We start from the raw sequence: 21,710 nt of genomic DNA, 5'->3' as shown, positions 1-21,710 counted from the left end.
ACCAAGGCAGAAATATTTTCATTAAAAAAAGTCTTTAAGACGCATGGTTTACTGGCTGAGATATATATATATATTTTTTTTTTTTTTGCTTACTTCTGTGGTCATTAGTACATTGCTACAAATATATTTATATATATAAAAAAATAAATAAAAAAATCCTTTCTATTTAATTTAGTTAGATCATATATCAATATTAATGGCAAAGACCAGTTGCATCGATTCACTTTGAAAATAATTCCATTTGTGCTAAAACTGGACACAGTAAAAAAAAAAAAAAAAAAAAAAAAAAAAAACTGAAAAAAAAATATATATATACACACACACACACACATAATTCGAATTCATATTATGCTTAACTGCGTTTGAATTTGCAATCATGCACAAGATGTTTTGTACTTCGAAGTAAAAACAACATAATGTACTATTTAACTACCCACAGTACAAATGGATCCAAAAAAAAAGTGAATTTTCATGCAGACGAAAATGCTTACATTTATTCTATTTATATTAAGTACCCATTACTAACAGCTTATACTGGGTGGAATACAACAGTTGACATGATTTTACTTATATGGCAATTTAATATTTAACCAAAATTAATGGTAAACTAATATTTTAAAGTGTCATTTATGGCCCCTTACCTTCAGCATGTTTGCTTCCTTGCACACAAACGAGGACAAACACATCACCCAACTGAAAAAAAAAAAAAAATTTCACTTGCATCACAAATAATTTAAAATTTTTCACCACATGAAGTAAATATTTCGCAATAAAAAAAAATATAGCCCTAGGACTCGTGTGCACACCTTTTCTTCCCCACATCGCACACGCAAACAAAACTTCCAAATTATTACAAAATCACTCGATTATTATACATACATAAACACACATGTATTTTCCGAATAAGTGAGAAATGCAGGCCGATGAAAGTCAAATTTCGTTTCGGAAATTAAATCTCGCACAACTACCGACACATAACCAAACTTGCGTACATTTACATAGCATTAACCCTCTAAATAATAAACAAATGAAAGCAGAAAAAACAACATCGCTACCCACCGCGCGCGCTCCTGGCGGCGGGAGTAGGAACTACTTTGCACACAGACCGACATAGCCCCCTGCCAAAAACAGTAAAATAAATAATATATATAAGTCTTTTGGCGGGAAAAAATTTCTCAACCGCCTGGGAGCACCCTAGTGTGTGCCTGTCTTTAGGTTATGTTACTTTTAACTTCATTTTCTACAGGCAGACGCGAGGGTGCTCGCCCATTATTTTTATTTTTTTAAATTCTTTCCTACCTTTGGTGTGCCATGCAAGAATTTATCGTCAAAATGGCGGCCCCGAGTGCAAATTTCTCGTCTGCACTGCTGGCTGGATGATTATGTGATGTTTTGAAGGAGGGTGTTTTTTTTTGTTTGGATTTTGTGTGAGGGGGGGAGGGGGCTGGGCTAGCTTTTTTTTTTTTAAATTTTCTAAACATTCATCTCTTATGTAACAGTGTTCAGCATTAAAAAATTTAAAAGAAGAGGCACTTACTCATCAATTTCAAAACAGCCTATGAAGAAAAATAAAAAAAATTTAAATTCATTCCAGTTTTATACATTCATGATTTGATCACATGTATAACTTTTCTTTTTTATTACCTTATTTAATTTTATTATTATTACTACTATTGCTGCTACAACCTAGAAGATACCTCAGTGATACTAATACCTGCTGGTAAAGTTAAAGGTTTCACCTTTCTTTCTTTAAACATATCACAATACCTTTCTTGAGTTAAATATTATCTAATGGCTTTAAGAAGTTATGGTAATGTTCATCAGTTATAGAGTGTGGGTTTGTGTGTGTGTGTGAGAGTGTATTTTGAAGAGGGCTTTGGTGGTTGGGATGGTGAGGGTGGTGGGTGTTGTGTGTGAGGAGGGGGGGGGGGAAGTAAAAGAGTGTTCATTACACGATTTCTCCTGTTGTTTGTAACAATCACACCTGGTATAGCTATTTCGAGTGGCAAATACAAACTGCAAAAAAAAAACATCTATATCATTGCCAACGGCCATATCACGATGAACACACCAGTTCTCGTCCGATCACCGAAGTTAAGCATCGTCGAGCGTGGTTAGTACTTAGATGGGTGACCGCTTGGGAACACCACGTGCCGTTGGCACTACTATTTTGCACCCTACAGAAAAAAATTTTTTTTTAAAAATTTCAATTTTAAATTTTTTTTTCCCCCACAATCACCACATTTCCCCCCCCCCCCTAACACACACACTCACTCTCTCTCAATCAATCAATCAATCAATCAATCAATCAATCAATCAATCAATCACTCACTCACTCACTCACTCACTCACTCACTCACCCACCCAGTAGCTGTGAATCTTTGCATGTGTATACCTCATACAAAATTCAAAGTGAAAAAATAAATATATAAGTGTATATGTATGTATGTATGTATGTATGTATGTATGTATGTATATATGTATATATGTATATATATATATATATATATATATATATATATATATATAAACACACACACACACACCTATTTTGAAGTTTCTCTGTTTCAGTGGGCAGTTATGTATAATAATGAGAGATTCAAAAAGACGTTGATAACAATGTCATCAATGCCTGTTTAGTGTGCTCATTTGTTGGATGGTCGGCAGCAATACTAGAGGTGGTACAGCTGTAACCTGTAAAATTGTACCTGCAATGTGTTGTGTATGGAAAAAAATAAAAATTATATCATCTAAATTTTTGTTATCCAACAATAACCTTCCCATCAATGCATGATGTCACAGTAGCCATAGCTCTACTCTTTCTGCCATATAACATTGGGGGAAAAAAAAAAAAAAAAAGGAGCTATTAGAATAATAACAAAAGATAAAAAATCATCTAACTGCAGACCAAAATTCAAAAAACTTAAAGTCCTGACTGCCATAAATGAATACGTTCTAGAAACTTTTTATTCATTCTTAAGAAAAAGAAGAAAAAAAAAATTATTATTATTATTTTTTTTTTTTTTTTAGATATTCGCACATAGGTATAACACCAGAAATGCTAGTAAATTGAGGATAGTTGAACATAACACTAGGCGATTTGAAAATGGACTAAATTACTTGGGAGTAAAACTTTACAACTTAATATCACAGAAAATAACTAAAACAATTTACCAGTATTAAAAAAAAAAACAGTAAAAAAAATTCTTCTAGAATATCCTACCTACCCTCTGAAGCTATTCTTTAATTTGATTGATAATAGAGAAATTGAACTGTTAATTTGTTGAATGGACTTGTGATAACAGCTGCTTCATGTTTTGCATAAAGTTAAATTGTGTAACATGTTATGTATTTTTTTTTTTTGAAATTTTTTTTCTTGGTAACTTGCATCATGTAAATATTAATTGTCTGCACATACATGTTCTATATCCCGGAGCCTTGACTCCACGTGGGATCAACAGAACAAAAATACAAAAAAAAAAAAAAAATCCAGCTCACTAATCTAGGTGCATTTTGCTAACAATATTTGGAATATATATATATTTTTTTTTTGTGTAACATGCAAATTCTGTATTATTCTGCACACATTATTTATAATCTTCTATCATTTTCTTAGATAATAACTATTAATTCATAAAATAGATTGTGTGTGCATAACCTCCTGGAAACATTTGCACTTACCTCCTACTTTACTTTTTCATTTAAGCAATCCTATTCGCATGTATACACTTAGGTTGCAGCATCGAAATTGTGTAAAATTCAAAGTGTGTATTGCCTGAAAAAAAAAAAAAAAAAAAAAAGACATACCAAATATTTGCATACAGCGACACACTACATATTTGCACACAGTGGAGTTTTGCGGTAATTAACCTAGCACAATTTACCACACGCAATCACACGCCCGCGATGAGATAACACACTCGCTGTTTTCCTGTTGACCGGCACGAGGAGTAAGAAAAATTGATATTTACACGAGCACACACTCCCACACTAGTCACAACGTCGGTCATCAAGTTGTGTTGAAAATTCCTGTAGCCTCTGTTTTCCCAAATGATTTCACTTAAAATTTCATTTAACAAGACCATAAACAAATTTACAATACTAATTTCTTAAACAAACACTTCAGCGAACAAGTGACTGTCGCATTCATTACAAAGCTTACAACTTAACAGATGTTTCCGATGTGAAATAAAATAAGAAAATGTTTTACAACCAACCTAGAACATTTAGTCAAAACGTTTTTGTCCTGGTTTATGATTATTTTCCGTGACATGAATGTTTCAAAACTAATAAAAATACGAATGCAGCCAAATATAATGAAGTTAGCACATAAAAGACGACTTAAAATATTTCATTTTTCGAGAATTGGCAGAGCAAGAACGCACAGGTCCAACGGAAATTTCTTTAAAGATAAACGACCATCGGACAAAAACACCCCCTCCCCTCATCCTCAAAAATACGTGAATAATATACTTTTTCAATTATATTTTTATCGTTTTTTTTTTTTTTTTTTTAATATACTCATTAAAACTTCAAAATAAGCAGGTACTCGTGTGTTTTTCTCTCTACAATGTACCTGATCTCGGTGCGTAAACCTACATCATTTAGAGATGGAATTAATGTACACATACAAGTAAAATTTTGTTCCATTGTAAAATTGAGAGAAAGAAGGTTTTCCAAACGCATTAAGTATGGAGACTTTAAATAAGATTACGAGCTTATAAATGTTTGCAACGAAATAAAGTGACCATGTATCTGCAATTTCAAAAATATTTTTGCTCTGCTAACCTCACATGCAAGCAAGTAAAAATAACCTCACAACTTACTTACCTCTCTCAATTTCGCAGTACCAAAACATAGAAGGGATAAATAGGATAGTTTTTATTCGAAATCCTGCAAGAGTTTTAATTTTTATTAAAATATTTCTCCAATGTAGCATGTGTGTGGAATACTTCATCAGCAACTTGCATCTGCACCTTGAGTGAATTGAAGGGCAGCCAGTTTTAAAAGCTAAACAGAAACTGCACTCTTGAGAATGCATCAGATCCAAGTGAAATGCTTGTTGTGTGTACAGTTAAAAGTTTTATTATTCACACAATGAAAATGTAAACAAAATTTACTCACAATAATAATCACATCATCCTTGGAGGTGCACGAAGAAAGCCATTCCAGGTGGCACTGAACAAGGTGATTTGCTAGTGCTTCCACAGCAAACAGCCTTCATGAAATTATCTCCACATTTTCAGCATACTATACACTAAAGTATACCTAAGTTAATTTAACCATTTTCAAGTGATTCCAGCACAAATTACGTATTTGATTCCTTGAATAACATCTGCAAATGAAAAGTTCCCTGTTTGGTGTAGCAGTAAATTTAAACAGCTCGCAGTGCAAATTAAACAGTGCAGCTGCCATAAAAAAATTACACTATTAGTGGAACTGCCCATTATGTCATCGTAGACTGCTGACATTTAGAAAACATTGAAAAATCAGTGCTAAAGAAGCCCTACATTACTTTCGCTGTCCAAAGTGCGCTGCTCCCTACGTGAGCAAGGCATCGAGAATTTTCTGAACCGTCCGCAACCAGAAAATTGGGTAACCAGATATTTGCAGAGAGAAAAATCAAAAAGAAAAAGAAAATTGAAAAAGGAAAAGAGGAGTTCCAGCTGCGCTTCGGTAGAGGACGGACGTGTCCCGGAGCTGCTCGCCGTGAATTTATAGATCGTCGACGCCCAAGCTGTGGTTAGCACTTCTTAGTGCTACCCAGCGGTGTACTGAAAGGTGCCTGTGTGCTACATGCGCACAGGCGGTAAGAGAGAGCTGCGGTAAAGAGTAAGTTATTGGCAACCAACAACTCGGCAACACCCGGGGAGCTAGCTCCCCTGTAGCCTAGCCTGAACCCGGCTAACTTAGCCCCGGGGGACGGTCAGTGGGTGGACCCGAGCGTAGGCTACCACGACGACATGAGCGACGCTGTCGAGATGACAGAAAGCGAGGCCCCCTCAGGGCCTAGCTCCGATCAATCCAGTGGCTGGAGTGTTGCCACTGGTAAGCGCAACAAGCGCCTGCACACGGAGGTGTCCGGTGCAGGCAGCAGCGACGACGAGGCGGGCCCCTCCCCCCCTCGCCCACAACCAACTGCAGGCCATGCCGCCGGAGCTGCGGCACCGCCCAAAAAGCTCCGAGTGAAGCCCCTGTTCGTGTTTTTAGACCAGGGGCACACGTACCCAAGGGTATACACCGCCCTCAAGCAGGCCCTGGCGGAAAAGTTCACCTGCCAAAACCGCGGCAAGGACGAGATCCAGGTCAATCCTGCGTCCGTCCCGGACTACCAAAGGGCAGTCCAGGCCCTTAAGGCGATAGGCGCCCAGCACTCCGTCCTCCTTCAGAGAGACGAAGTGCCCAAGAAATTCGTCTTGCGCGGAGTACACCGCCACACCCCGACCGATTTCCTCCAGGAGGAATTTGCAGCCCTGAACCTGCCTGTCCAGAACCACTGGTTCTTGGAGAACAGGCTGCGCAGGGAAAAATGCGACGCCCTGGTCATTGAGGTGCCTCAGACGTGCGATTCTGAGCGCATCTACTCCCTGACAGAGTTCGGCGGCATGCTGGTGCGTGTCGTCGACTACAGGCGCCCCTCAGGCCCCGCCCAATGCAGCGTTTGCCAACGCTATAACCATGTTGGCAAGGCCTGCCACGCGGCCCCTGTGTGCCGGTGGTGCAGCGGGCCACACCGCGCTCCCGACTGCCCCAATGGGGGCAACCAGGAGCACAAAAAGTGCGCGCATTGTAAGGAGGCACACTGCGCAAACTACAAGGGCTGCCAGGTCTATAAAAAAGAGACCCGCAGGCACCTTCCGCCCCAGGTACGCAAGCAGCGCGAGCAACAGTCTCGCCGCGACCTGCGCGAAAACAGGCGCGCTGCAATGCAGCCCCAGCCGCAACCGATGCCACGGCCCCCTCCGGGCTTCTCTGGCCCCCCGAGGCAAAACCCCTGGGGTCCACCGAGGTACCCTCCTCCCCGGAGCTTCGGCGACTACCTGCAGCAGGCAGGTGGCAACCGATTCGCGCCCCTGGAGCAGCACTGCGAGCCCAGCTACAACGAGCTGGACTACCCAGTGCTGGCGAACAACCCCTGGCAGCGGAAGGGGGTCAAAAAACACCCGACGGGCCACAAAAATGGCCAAGGCAAACCCCCGCGACCCACTCAGGAAAGGCCCCCGCAGCCTGGGCAGGACAGGCCGCGACAGCCTGCCCAGGATAAGCTCGTAGCAGCTAAGGCTGCGCCAGCCCCGGCGAAGCGCACGACCGCGCTCTCCCGGCCGCAGGTAGCCCCGGCACCTGAGACGAGCATGGCGGTAGACGCAGCTCCAATGCTGCCAACTGCACCGCCCGCGCCCCAACAGCAGCCAGCCTCGAAACCGGGCCTGGCTGACTTCCAGAAAGTGCTCGAACAGTCGCGCACTTTCAACACGGATGAAAATCTGGCGGCCACAATCGTCCCCATGTGCCAGCTTATGGTTATATGGTGCGACCCATCTGTTTCCCTAACAGAAAAAGTCCATGCGATGATGGGCTTCGTCCAGACACTGGCTGCCAAGCTCAATGGCAGCTCGTAATCCGGCCCAGTGTTGCATACCAACCGCGGCCCATAGTCTTAAGTCCCTCCTATTCTGGAATGCACGCGGCATTAAAAATAAAATACCGGAATTAATTCACCACTTAGAAAAATACAAAATAAAAATAGCTGCGATTAATGAAACCCACTTAATTCCGACTGATAGAATTACTATACTAAATTATGCAATCTATAGGCGCGACAGAGTTAATCAAAGAGGAGGGGGAGTAGCCCTTATTGTCCATAAAAGCATAAAAAACACTGAATGGCAGCTCCCCGATTTTCAGAATCTCGAAGCAGTAGCAATTAACTTAACTATTAACAGGCAAAACATAAAAATTATTTCTATGTATGCGCGACCAGGTAGGTCCCTGAGCGTGGCTGATCTGGACGCCCTGTATGGGGCGGCCCCGACCTTCCTCGCTCTAGGAGACATAAATGCTAAACATAGAGAGTGGAACAGCAGGCGAGCCACACAGAATGGTACAATTCTTTATAACCACCAATTAAATCACAACTACCAAATTCATGCTCCCATGGAGCCCACACACGACACTGGGCGTGTGGGGGTTCTCCCAGATGTTCTAGACATCGTTATTAATAAACGTGTGCACTCGGGATTCGAACTCGAAGTTGTACACGACTTAACGTCTGACCACTTCCCTGTTCATTTAATTTTTGACGACGCAAATGTCGACTCGAACCCACCTCGTAAAGTCAGGGACTACAAAAATGCAGATTGGGTTAGCTTTAAAAATTTTTTGTCATTACATCTTTCAGAACTCGACGAAATAAATAATAGTGATAATCTAGAAAACGCTATAACCACTTTTACCGCGAAAATTCAAGACGGAATTAGCCAGTGCATCCCAGAAAAGGAGGTTAAGTTAATGCATGACGAGCTGCCAGCATACATCTGCGATATGATATCGCAAAAGAACAGACTGCGCCGCGAATACACACGGCGACGCACGCACATTATTAAACGCAGAATCAACGAGCTTCAAACTGCTATATCAGATGAACTCTCGTTGTGGCGTAGCAGCCAGTGGGAAGCCAAAATCGCGAAGCTCAATGTACAGGACGGGAGTACCTGGGCAATGACTAAGCGAATTTTGAATAAATTTGATAAAATTCCACCCCTCCAAACAAATAATGGACTCGCATTTCTTCCCCAGGACAAGGCGCAAGCTTTCGCAAGCACCTTAGAAACAGCATTCCAGCCCAATTTGCAGCCTTGTGACAGGCCATTCACTGCACAAATTTACCGCGAACTCCGCGCTAAACTGCACCAGCCCACTATCTCTGAGCCTCTCCCCACCCAGGCCCAAGAAATTAAGCGTGCTATCAAGAATATGAAGCCGCGAAAAGCCCCTGGGAACGACGGCATACAAGCAGTTGTTCTCAAACAGCTTCCAGACGAAGCCTTTGAATATCTGGCTGAATGCATTAATGCAATGCTCAGACTGAATATTTTTCCCTCCCAGTGGAAGGAAGCAAAAGTAATAGTCTTCCACAAGCCGGGCAAGGACAAAACACTGCCCCAAAATTACAGGCCAATAAGCCTATTGAGTACTGTGTCTAAAGTTGCGGAGCGCATAATTTTACACAGACTTAAAGTACACATACACGAACATAACTTGCTGCCAAATGAGCAATTTGGCTTTCGCAGTGCTCATTCGACTACCCATCAACTGGTCCGTCTTACCGAAGAGATAACCAGCGCATTCAACGTCCAAGACTACGTAGTTGCTACGTTTCTCGATGTAGAAAAGGCCTTTGATAGAGTTTTTCATGCAGGGCTAATATATAAAATGTATGAAGCAAACTTCCCGGATTGCTACACTAAACTCATTGCATCCTACCTAGCAGGCAGAACCTTTAGAGTGTCATCTGAAGGGGCAACGTCTGACCTAAAATTAATTAAAGCCGGAGTGCCGCAGGGCAGCATCCTAGGCCCAGTACTATTTAATATATATGTACGCGACATGCCTCGCCCCGCACATAGACTAGTCAAGCTAGGCTGCTATGCAGACGACACTGTACTGTATAGCAGATCTCATAACCTACAGCTGGCCACTACCAGGCTCCAGACTGCGCTCACTGAAGTTGAACAGTGGTGTACAGCCTGGCGCATAAAAGTAAACACGACCAAGTCTGAGGCGATTGTGTTTACACGCAAAAACCTCCCGCCAGCCGACAACAGGCCGCAACTACGCCTATTTGATGAGCCAATCCCTCACAAGGACGTAGTTAAATACCTAGGTGTCCACATGGATAGGAAACTCCTGTGGAGACAGCACATTGACATTAAACAAACCCAAGCTCAGGTTAGAATGCGCGCATTATATCCTGTAATGAGCAGGCGATGTGGCAGCACAGTCAAAAATGGATTACTGCTCTACAAAGCTCTCATACGCCCGATAATCACGTATGCAGCCCCAGTCTGGGCTACTGCAGCATACTGCCATCTAATAAAACTGCAGCGAGTTCAGAATAGATGCATTCGAATCGCTGCAGACGCCCCGATATACTGTCCAGTAGAGAACTTGCACAGTGAAACTAACACTGAAACTTTGCAAGATTTTTATATCCGCACAACCCAAAATTTTTACGATAAATGCGTAAATAATTTAAATCCACATATTTCCTCCCTTGGAAACTATGATCCAAATAATACACAGAAGTATAAGCTTCCGAAATCAATCCTGGCGCACCGCCCGCCGTAGCTGCGGGCGAGGCGCCCCCTGATTGGCCGAGCCTGACAGCCAACCAGCGCACGACCCCCTCCAAACAAAACTAGTAGCCGGCGCTCGGAGCAGCGCAGTCAGTTCCGCTCCTAGCTTCGTTCGGAGATGATGTAGTCCTGCTGCTCATCCTGAAAGTAGTCAGAATAGTCCAGAATTCCGCCCCCAGTTTTGAACGACCGCGTCGTGCGACGGATAGGTTTTAAATTGAGTGTGTGACACCCAGAGGCGCAGCGTCTCGCTGCCTAGCCGCGGCCCTGGCTAACTCAGTCCCAGGGTCGTAGGTCAGTGGGTGCTCCACTCCCTTCCTTTGCTAGGCGATCGTAATAAATCCTGTAGGAATAATTATTATTGTTATTATTTAATTAGCTAACATGGCGACCTCGAGTGACGTAGAATTCCGCGAAACCTCTTCTCTTGAACAAGGTGTTCTCAAGAGAAAGAGTAGCGACGAACACATCAGAGTCACAAAAATTCAGTCCCTGAATCACCATGTCACAGGTGATGTGACAACAGGCAGCCAGACACCAGGCAGTTCGCCTCCATGCAGTCAGATACCGCCGGGCGTGGCGCAGGATCACCCAGCCCTGACAGACACCTCAACTGCACAACAGGGCGCGAATCCCTTTCGCACTGCCCCAATCACAGTCACCCACACAGCCGCGCTGCCATATGAACGGCTGTACGACCAGTTCAACAGGCTAGGATTAATTTTCTCAGCGAAAAACACCAACAGGGGGACACTGTACTATTTCACCAATGTGCAGCAGTACCATGCAGCCATTAAAGTACTTGATGAAATAAAGGCCGAGTATTTTATTACACGCGTGCAGGCAGACAAACCGTTGAAATATGTGCTTAAGGACATCCCAGGGGGAACTAGCACTGCCAGAATTACCCAGGACCTACTGGCTCAAAACATACCAGTACTATCAGTCTACCAAATGTACGACTGGACTCGTCGTCCAATAAACATGTACCAACTAGATGTACCGCAGGGCAGCGAGTCATTAATGAGTACATTGACCACTGTCATTGGACTCAGAGTGAGGCTGGTGGACTACCGATATAAAAATACACCACTCCAGTGTACGAATTGCTGTCTTCTTGGGCATATAGCAAAACAATGCCGCAAACAGCCAGTGTGCCCGCAATGTGCCGGCCCACACAAACTACAGGAGGACTGTCCCCGCCCGCCACACTGTGCCAGATGTAACATGGCACATAATGCCAGATACATGGGCTGCCCCGATTACCAACGGGAGCTGCAGAGGCGCCGTCCTAGGGGGCAGCAGCACCAGCAGCACCAGCAGCAGCAGCACCAACAATGGACCCGGCGTCCAAATAGACGCCCTCAGTGGCAGACACAACATGCCGAGGACCGTGCACCTGCCTACCAGCAAACGGAGTCACAAACCCAACCCGCCAACGTGGCTCATGAGCCAGGGTGGAATGTGGTCACATCACGGCGTAAACAAAACCCGCAATACAACACCCGACCACAAGGAGGGCAAACCTCTGGCTACAGAGATGACTGGGACCCTCGTAGCGATAACAGGTACCAGGCTCTGAAACAGGACTTCCCGGAACTATGGGAGCCAACACAGTGGGAGCGTCGAAAGGCAGCTCGCCAAAGTCAACAGGCTGGTACACCCCGCAGTACAGGAAACCAGCATGCACAGCGCCAGCCACGTCAGGCCAGACCAGTTGCCCAACCATCAAGCCAGGCAGGAAGGCTGCGCCACCGCTCTGCTCCAGCAGAAAATAATATACAACAACCAATGCAACAGGCTTGCGTGCAGTCGCCAGTTATTTCCACACCGGCTCCTAAGGTGCCTGTCACCCACAACGAACCAGCTACAACTGTCGTGGTACAGCCAAATCCAGCAGCAATCAGGCCAGCAGCCCCCATTGTGGCACGCAGCATGCCATTGCCACAACCTCCAGTACACATCACACCAGAGAGGATAGCCACAAATTATCGAGACTGCCAAGTCCTTCAAGGCACGCTCACGAAAGTAGCAGGTGCACACCCTGCTGTCATGGAAATTGCGCAAAAACTTTGCAACCTACTAACGGCCTGGCTTGACACTTCAGTCGCGGCGGACCGCAGAATTCACCTCGCCGTGGACCTAATTATGGCCATGGCACCAGTCGCACCTGCTCCTCAAGATGGAGCACAATAATAAATTAACATTAAAGACGATCGCCACCTGGAATGCACGCAGTGTGCGAAACAAAACGCCTGAACTTCAGGAATTTCTGCGAGAGCATGATGTCCAGATACTAGCACTAACAGAAACCCATCTTTCGTCAACTGAAAAATTATTCCTACCTGGGTACATCATCCACAGAAAGGACAGGGACAACCAGGGTGGAGGGGTTGCCTTGGCTGTCCGCACCAATCTAATACACCATGAAGTACAACTTCCTGACTTAGGCCGCATAGAGGCAGTAGCAATCTCTATATCACTTAAAGGCAAGAAATGTACTATCATTTCAGCCTACGCTCCCCCAGGACGCTCAATCACAGCTGAAAACCTCCAAATCCTAGCCACTTGCACCTCTTCCTTCCTCCTACTAGGTGATTTAAATGCAAAACACCCTGCGTGGAACTGCGCCCGAACTACAAGTAATGGCAGAGTGCTGTTTGCACACCAGCAGCTACACCAATACATGGTCTGCGCTCCCTACCATCCTACCCGCTATCCTGAAAATCCCAGGCAATATCCTGATATCCTAGATTTCACCATTTATTATAACACAAATTTCATCTACGAACTTGAAGTAATCCACGAGCTGCACTCAGACCATCTACCAGTCATTGCTACACTTGAAGATGTTTACACAAAAACCGCCCAAACCAAACGCACCTATAATTTCCGCAAAGCAGACTGGCCGCGACTCAACTCCTTTATAGAAAATAACCTATTCCCTGTTCCTACCATTACAGTGGCTGCGGACTTGCAGCAGTACTCTGCCAAATTATCTAGGACCCTATCCCAAGCAATAAATACTTTTATTCCAACCATGAAAAAGAAAGTGGATGCTACTGCCCTCCCCCCGCAACTAAAACAGCTAATCACAGCCAAAAACCAGGCGAAGCGCCGATGGCAACGCAACAGATGCCCAGCGCTCAAGAAGGTATACACTGACCTGTACAATGAATTTCAAGCCAAACTTAGTGTACATCGAGCCACTCAATGGGATGCGAAAGTGCAACAGCTCTCTACAGCCAACAACACACTCTGGAAAGTGGCGAAAAACCTGTCCTCCAAGCCCACAATTATCCCGCCTATCCAACTTCCTACTGGAAACATGGCTTTCTCGCCTAAAGATAAAGCTACAGTACTTGCTGACTGCCAAGAACAGGCCTTCCAACCCAACATCCTACCAAACAATCCCCCCCACTCCCTCCTAATAACGGAGCAAGTAGCGGCCATGCGACTTACACCTGCAACCTCAGAACCCCTTCTAACGACAGAAGCGGAAGTCAGAAGAATCATAAAATCTCTGAAGACTAATAAAGCTCCAGGAACAGATAAAATCCCTTCCCTTGTCCTAAAACACCTCAAAATCCCAGCTCTTCAAGCAATAGCAGCCTGCATAAATGGCATCCTTCTCACCAACTCCTGGCCTAACAATTGGAAGGAGGCAAAAATCATTCTGCTTCCCAAGCCTGGCAAAAATCCGCAACTCCCGTCCAGCTACCGACCAATAAGCCTGCTCAACACCATCTCGAAAGTAGCTGAGAAAATAATAGCACGCCGCATCCAATTACACCTGGAAGAGCAACAAGTGCTCCCAGACTATCAATTTGGCTTTAGAGCTCGCCACTCCACCACTCAACAGCTCGTTAGAATAGTTGAGCATATAACACAGGCCTTTGACTGGCGCCACTACACCGCGGCAGTCTTCCTCGATATCGAAAAGGCCTTCGATCGTGTCTGGCATGACGGACTTTTATACAAACTCCAAGCCATAAAACTCCCAGATACGTATATAAAAACCTTGGACGCATACCTAAGTAAACGATCTTTTCGTGCAAGCATCCCAGGAGCCACATCTACTCCACGTAAAATATTAGCTGGTGTACCACAAGGCAGTGTACTTGGCCCCATGCTCTTCAATATATATGTCTCTGACTTACCGAAACTGCCCAGAGCCAACATCGCGTGTTTTGCGGATGACACCATGTTGTATGCTAGTTCAACTCAATCGCAACAAGCAGTCAGGCGCCTACAAGAATCACTGAATCTGTTAGAATCGTGGTTCACAGATTGGAGAACAGCTATCAATGTCGACAAATGTGAGGCGATCGTCTTTACACGCCGGAAGGTACCGGCAAACCTACCTCAGCTACGCCTTTTTAACAACAATATACACTACAAAACCTGTGTCAAATACCTGGGAGTCCACATGGATAAAAGCCTAACTTGGAGCAAACAGGTATCGAATAAACAAGCACTCGCGAATGCAAGACTGGCAACTTTATATCCTCTCTTAAACCACAAGGGAAGTCTAAGCATTAAAAATAGCAAATTACTGTACACAGCCTGCGTGAAACCCATCATGACCTATGCGGCTCCAGCGTGGGGCTACGCAGCGAAAACGCACTTAAATAAACTGCAGGTGGTGCAGAATAAGGCTCTTAGAAAAATCGCGCATGTGCCTAACTATGCTCCCATGAAGAGAGTACACACAGAGATTCGCATAGACACCATGCACGAACAGTTTATTAAACAAGCTGTAGCCTTTTATAAAACAGTGGAATCACACACAAATCCCCTAATAAACAGGCTAGGTCGTTATCACCCAGAAGATGTACGAAAATACAAAAGGCCAAAGCATATTCTATGCGAGAAACCGCCCTGAACGAGTCGAAAAATCACCGTAGTCCGCACCAGCACTGATTGGCTGGCCGCGCGCAGGGGGCGTGGCCTCGGGGTAGCTGTAGCTCGTTGCGGACTGTTCAGAAAACTTCAGGAACCAAAAACTTGTCACGCATCGATTCACTAAAATGTAAATAACTTCTGCAATATTCAACGCAGAAACAAATAAAAAACACCAAAATAATCAGCAGAAAACACTCGTGCCGACATAGTACATAACTGCGCCCGGCGCATTGCAAACACTTTAAGATAAACTGTTAAAAACTCAGCGGCATCGCTCAGCTTTAATTCTACGATTTTTTTCCCTCTTTCATTATTAGTGTTATTAGTGTTTTAGTTCTAATTTTACAACGTAATTTCTCTCCCTATACCCTGACATCTTTACCACCAGGAAGTGCTTCGTCCCCCCCCCCTGCGCCGCCAGGGGAGCTCACAGAGACGCCGCCCACAGTGCCTGTCAGCAGGGGAGATGGCACCAAGATCCTGCCATGGTTCCCGCAGCCACATAGTGCAACAGCCACGTTATCATGCCCTTCCAATTTATTTTAGTGCTTCACTCTTTCGCATCCTAACATCCCCCCATAGTGTATATCAACATCTCCCTAGTAGTTGTAATAATAATAATAGTCAACCATCGTAAAAATTCATTCCCATTTTCTCAATTATTGCACAGTGACGCCAACCACAGCACCAGTGCTTCAGTGCTTCATAGATGCTGCATTGGCATGCCAATGCCAACCCAGTATCCCCCCCCACTCCTACTAATTATAGAGTGTTGTATATATGTGTTTCTACTTTTAGTTGCAGGTCGCGCCAGGAGTTCCTGCCGCCCTCGGTGTCACCGAGGCAATTGTCAAATTCGCACAACCCTGCTGTGTACTTGCTCGGAGAGCACCAACATAGCTTTTCCAGGAATCCCACCTGGAAAGGTTATAGCCTACTATACCTCTTCCGCGTCCATATTTTCCCATCGGTCGCGCTAGCTTTTCAGATTACAGGTAACAGGTTTCCTCCAGTGCGTCGCTGGTTTACTGTTGCCTAACCCTTTGCTACACCCCATAGGCTGTAGGAGTGCTAAGTTCGCACTACTACAGGCTTTATCGCGCCAGACGCACGTCGCCATGACTCCTCCCCCTCCCTCCCAGGAGCGGGAGGAGTCAATGGCAGTTTTATATATTGTCTACTTAAGCGTATAGGTCCCACCTGGCACGCATCAATTCCCTCAAGTCAAATCATTCCCATTTGGTTAGCAGGGCTCACAAACACTTCGGCTGTGTGAGACTGACTTCAGCGTGGAGGGGCTGTGGTCTAAAAAATTTAAAAAAAAAAAAAAAGAGCAGCGCAGTACCTCCCCGGCTCCGTGCGCGCACACTCGCGCGCGGAGCTCGCGTCACCCAAACAGCTCATAGAACATGTTATGAGTAGAGCCTTCCCACTAGGCTTACACGGCGCCCTCCAGCCAACACACAATTACATGCACGACCAACCTGTTTGAATGCTAATTCAAAATGGTCCGAAGCATGCGGGTGGTGGTTCGACTCCCAGGAGTTCACTGCCTGACATGTTAGGGCTGACTCTCTATGACTGATGGTCATGGCCGGCCTGGTTGGTTTCACCCCCAGTGCTGGTTGTGTTTCTGAAAGACATGAGATTTTGAATTACTGACTACTGCTTTCGCATAGGCATTTAACCTGCAAGGTTTCACTTCAACTCATAGCTTATTTAAATAATTTAATTATTTAAACCCACACAAGGCAGCTCGAAACTTAGATTAAATTTATTTAAATACTCGGAGGGCTGAGTAATTTAAATAATAGTAAATTAGATGCTACTCTGCTGTGCCGCCAGCTGTCAGTGCAAATAAACACCGTTGAAGCTGACCTTGCCAACGAGTGGAATGCTGCAGCAATGGTGGGTGCAGTAGGGTGGTATATTATATTATATTGCATTCTAATTTAAGTATAATATTAAGTATTAATTAATAGGATTCCGACCGTGTGCCTGACCACGTCCTGCGGTGCAAATATGCAACATTGGACTAGCCAATAATTGACATGCCCAGGCTGGCAGCAACATGTGTCGGAATTAAGGCCCCCACACCCCCACTACACTCGTTGCGCCGATCGCTGAACCAGTCGCGTTTTTGACCCAGCGGGGTTCTAATGAAACCAGTCGCGTTTTTGGCCCATCGGGGCCCTAATGAACTACACACATATGTCCTGACTGTCCCTTAGATTAAAATATATTAAGTGAACATAATAGGTGTCTGACCATGTGCCTGACCACGTCCTGCGGTGCAAATATGCAACATTGGCCTAGCCGATGATTGACATGCCCAGGCTGGCAGCACAATGTGTCGGGCATGCATGACCGTGGCAGCTGGGGCAACCTGGGAGCTGCGGTCATATATATACAGCTGCAATATGTACTTCTTTTTCAGCTAACCTGGCTGGCTGGCAGCCTGGCGGGAAACGACTAAAGTCGCCCCCTAAAAACCAGTCCTACCAAACTAAAATGCGGACAGAAATGCCCAAGTGCCCGCCCTTGCTTAGTAGACATTTTCTACTCTTCCAACTCTTCTTCCTGAGCCATCCTTCTACTCCCGTAACCAACCAGCATGAAATTAATGCATGAATTTTTGCATCCCGCATGTAAGTGCCCAGGGTTTTCCCTGTGTCTATGCAGGTTTTACCTGGGCCCAACTTATCTAGTATAGTCTAGAATAGTCAAGTGAGGGGAGTTAGTCATGGCGCCAATTGCTGCCATGGCTGGCCAATCCCCCTCCTTAGCACATATGCATGTTCCCTTCTCTGCATGGTACCCCCTGCATGATTAGAGCGTATAGGCTTCGGCCTGAGACGCACTTAGAGTCTCTCCCTAACCCGGACCCCTCCCAATACACTTAGTTTTAAACTTAGGTTAGGAAAAAAAAAAAAAAAAAAAAAAATTGAGAGAAAAATTTTATTTTCACTTTGCTCTTGCATTCTGTAGGATCAGTCTCGTCATGGCAGATACCGCAGCAGCGACTGCAGCACCAGCTGTTGCCCCATCACAGGCAGCTTCCCCGAAGAAAGGCAAGGCTGCGTCGAAGAAGCCACGAGCCAAGCCCGCGCACCCGCGCACATCTGAAATGGTGGCCTCTGCGATCAAGAGCCTCAAGGAAAGGGGCGGCTCATCACTGCAAGCCATCAAGAAATACGTCGCCTCTACCTACAAAGTAGATGCGGAAAAGCTGGCACCTTTCATCAAGAAATACTTGAAGGCAGCAGTGGCTAGCGGCGAGCTTGTCCAAACCAAAGGCAAGGGTGCGTCTGGCTCCTTCAAGCTGGCTTCAGGGACCACCGGTGCTCCGGACCAGCCCAAGGCTCCAAGCGGCAAGCGTGGTGCAGCTGCCCCTAAGGAAAAGAAGCGATCCGTAGCCAAGAAGGCAGCGGTGGGCAAGAAACCAGTCAAGAAGACTCCGCCTACAGCAGAAAAGAAAAAAAAGGCAGCAGCTGCAACCCCCAAGCCCAAGAAGGCACCTTCAAAGGCAAAAAAGGTGTCCAAACCTCCCACGAAGAAACCCCGTGCTCCAAAGCCAAAGAAGGTTGCCCCAAAGAGCAAGTCGCCCAAGAAAGCAGCCCCAAAGCGGAAATGAAGATGCCAGCAGGACCGCTGGCACTTTCTGTGGCACTGTACCACCTTATCGGCCCTTCTAAGGGCCAACAATACTAGTCATGAAGGTATCAGTTGTTGCAATCATTGCCTCCTATAGCCACACCTCTGCCGTTAGGTAAAATTCTGGTTAAAAAATTTCTTATGGTATTTGAAGCGGGGGAAATAAATAAATAAATAAAGAAATTTATCAATTACATTGTGTGTATAGTTTAGGTGCAAAATTATTTAAAGTTTTTAAGCAGGAAAACGTCTTACAAACATCTCACTCTTATTTCAGCATATATATATATATACACATATATACACACACACACACACATATTTTTTTTGTAAGGATTAGGTCTCAGGGTATTAATGGTGAACTTTATGCTGCTGCTGCTGCTGCTGCTGCTGATGGTGCTGCTACTGCAGACAGGCACTGTTTGAAGAGTTTTTATTTCCTATGCAGAATACATTGCATTGTGTGCAAATCTTTTGTGTACAATATAAACAACCACCTCAAAACACAGACACTATAACTGTGTTTTTCCAAATTCTTATTAATGTAATATATTATTGGCTGGGTAAAGGTCAACGACAGCTAATAGGTACAAAAAGCCAGACAACTGTTTTCCTTTCAAATTTGACAGTTATTTTTAGCCCTAATAAGGGCTGTTTTTTTTTTTCCCCCTTGCAAAAAAAATGGCAAGGAACTCAAGCACGCTCGCCACGGATACGCCGGGCAAGCTGGATGTCCTTGGGCATGATGGTGACCCTCTTGGCGTGGATGGCGCACAAATTGGTGTCCTCGAAGAGCCCCACCAGGTAAGCCTCGCTGGCCTCCTGCAGCGCCATGACGGCCGAGCTCTGGAAGCGCAAGTCTGTCTTGAAGTCCTGGGCGATCTCTCGCACCAGGCGCTGGAAGGGCAGCTTGCGGATAAGCAGCTCGGTACTTTTCTGGTAGCGCCTGATTTCTCGCAGCGCGACAGTGCCAGGGCGGTAGCGATGTGGCTTCTTCACTCCCCCCGTGGCCGGCGCGCTCTTGCGAGCCGCCTTGGTGGCCAGCTGCTTGCGCGGCGCTTTGCCTCCAGTAGATTTACGAGCCGTCTGCTTCGTGCGCGCCATCGTGGTCCGTCTGCGCGTGCTGTAAAAATTTCAACAGTTTTGTTAAAGCTGTGGTGCACTGCGATTGGCCCGGCATCTCCATTGGCTGGCGAGAACAGCCAATCACAGCACAGAAGTCGATCCATAGAAACTAACGACAGAGGCGGCCGAGCAGCGCACTTCCATCACAGCTACCGAGTCGAGAGCATCGTCGGAGTGCGGCCCTGCCTCCTCTCTGCGCATCGCTTCGATTCTTAGCTCGCGGACACAAGAGTGACAGCCGGCCTGAGGGAAGTTATAAATCCCGAACGGCCACCTCGAGCCTAGCCCGTTTGGGTCAGCGGCGAGTCCTCTTACAGCGTAATAGATTTACAACACTTTCTTCAGACTGCCCCTAAAGAACACCGAACACAGGACACACCCGTGGCTTCCTGCCCCTCCCGCGACCGGGCCTTAGGGCCGGCCCTGAGGGGGGTTGGCGGAATGAGCGAGCAGGGACCCCCAGCCAAGTCCATGCCAGACAAAACACCACCCGGCGCAGCCTATCCTGGCGGCAGTTTTCAGTCCGTTAGGCACGGCACCATAAATTTAATCGTTTCCTCCCAGGACAACACGGACGCAACCATGGACACAGGCACATACCCCGACTCAGACTGCGATTCTGTTACCTCCAGGACCTCGGTTAATTCCATGACAGTATCAGCGGAATTGTACGCAGCATTTTTACGAGACAGTGCAAGGATGGACAGGGAGCACCCCGAGAATACCCAAGGATGGCAACACGAAACCAAAAGACAACGGAAAATTCCGCAGGCGACCACGCCGCGGCCCCTTGCGGTCTCGAACCGTTACGAGCCGCTCGCTGACACAGCGGGCCCCCCCTCCACCCCCACGGCAGGGTCAGCTCTAGATTCAACATCTCCCGCAACTCAGTCCACACACGGCGCTACTACACGTGAGCCTGCATCCGCAGTTGCGACCGCACAGAATTTTTCATCACCGAACATTGCAGGCCCCACAGGCACACAGGGCACAGCAGCACAGCCTGCCACCCCGCGCGCCAAGCGAATTAACAAGCACGCTCTGAGGCTGGTAGTACCTGATACCAGTCTTTACAACCAGCTCGTCACTCGCGTGCGAGCCTTGGCCCCTGGCGGCGCACAACTAGCCCTTGTGCGGGAGGGGCTTCAGATCGCGTGCGAGACCGAGCAGGCATACCACCTGATTAAACAGTATCTTGAATCGGCCCCTATACCATTCTACACCTTCAGCACGGCCTCAGAGCTGCCACAAAAAGTGGTAATTAAAATGCCAAAGCAGACTCCCACAGCCGCAATCAAAGAGGACCTCGAGGCGCGCGGGTATTCAGTCCTGGACGTTTACCAATTCAAGGCACGAACCACTGACCCTGTCGACCCAACTCACTCCTGGGAGGAGCCCCTTCCCCGCTTCTGCGTAACGGCTAGCAAGAACGACACCCTGCCGCCTCTCACGACACTATCTGTGATCAACATGACGAGAGTAGTCGTTACTCAGTATAAAAAACGAGTATCTGATGTCGCCCAGTGCAAAAACTGCTGGCAGTTTTCGCACACCAAAAACTTCTGCCGCCTGGCGACACGTTGTCAACACTGCGCCGGGCCCCATACTCACGCCGCCTGTCCACATCTCGATAAAAACCCTAATTGCGCAAATTGCAAAGGGAAAGGTATT

The 21,710-nt window shown here is 46.1% G+C and overlaps 1 non-coding gene across 1 annotated transcript; it reads left to right on the top strand.

The window, feature by feature from the left end:
• Positions 1-2,043: 2,043 nt before the first annotated feature.
• LOC134543858 (5S ribosomal RNA) lies at positions 2,044-2,162 on the top strand. The gene has a single exon (XR_010077307.1). It is a non-coding gene; the product is annotated as a 5S ribosomal RNA (ribosomal RNA).
• Positions 2,163-21,710: the final 19,548 nt, after the last annotated feature.

Source organism: Bacillus rossius, unplaced genomic scaffold (assembly GCF_032445375.1).
Source record: "Bacillus rossius redtenbacheri isolate Brsri unplaced genomic scaffold, Brsri_v3 Brsri_v3_scf22, whole genome shotgun sequence".
Taxonomy (NCBI): Eukaryota; Metazoa; Arthropoda; class Insecta; order Phasmatodea; family Bacillidae; genus Bacillus; species Bacillus rossius.
The sequence above is the reverse complement of the archived record's forward strand: the minus strand, read 5'-3'. Positions and strand labels throughout refer to the sequence as shown.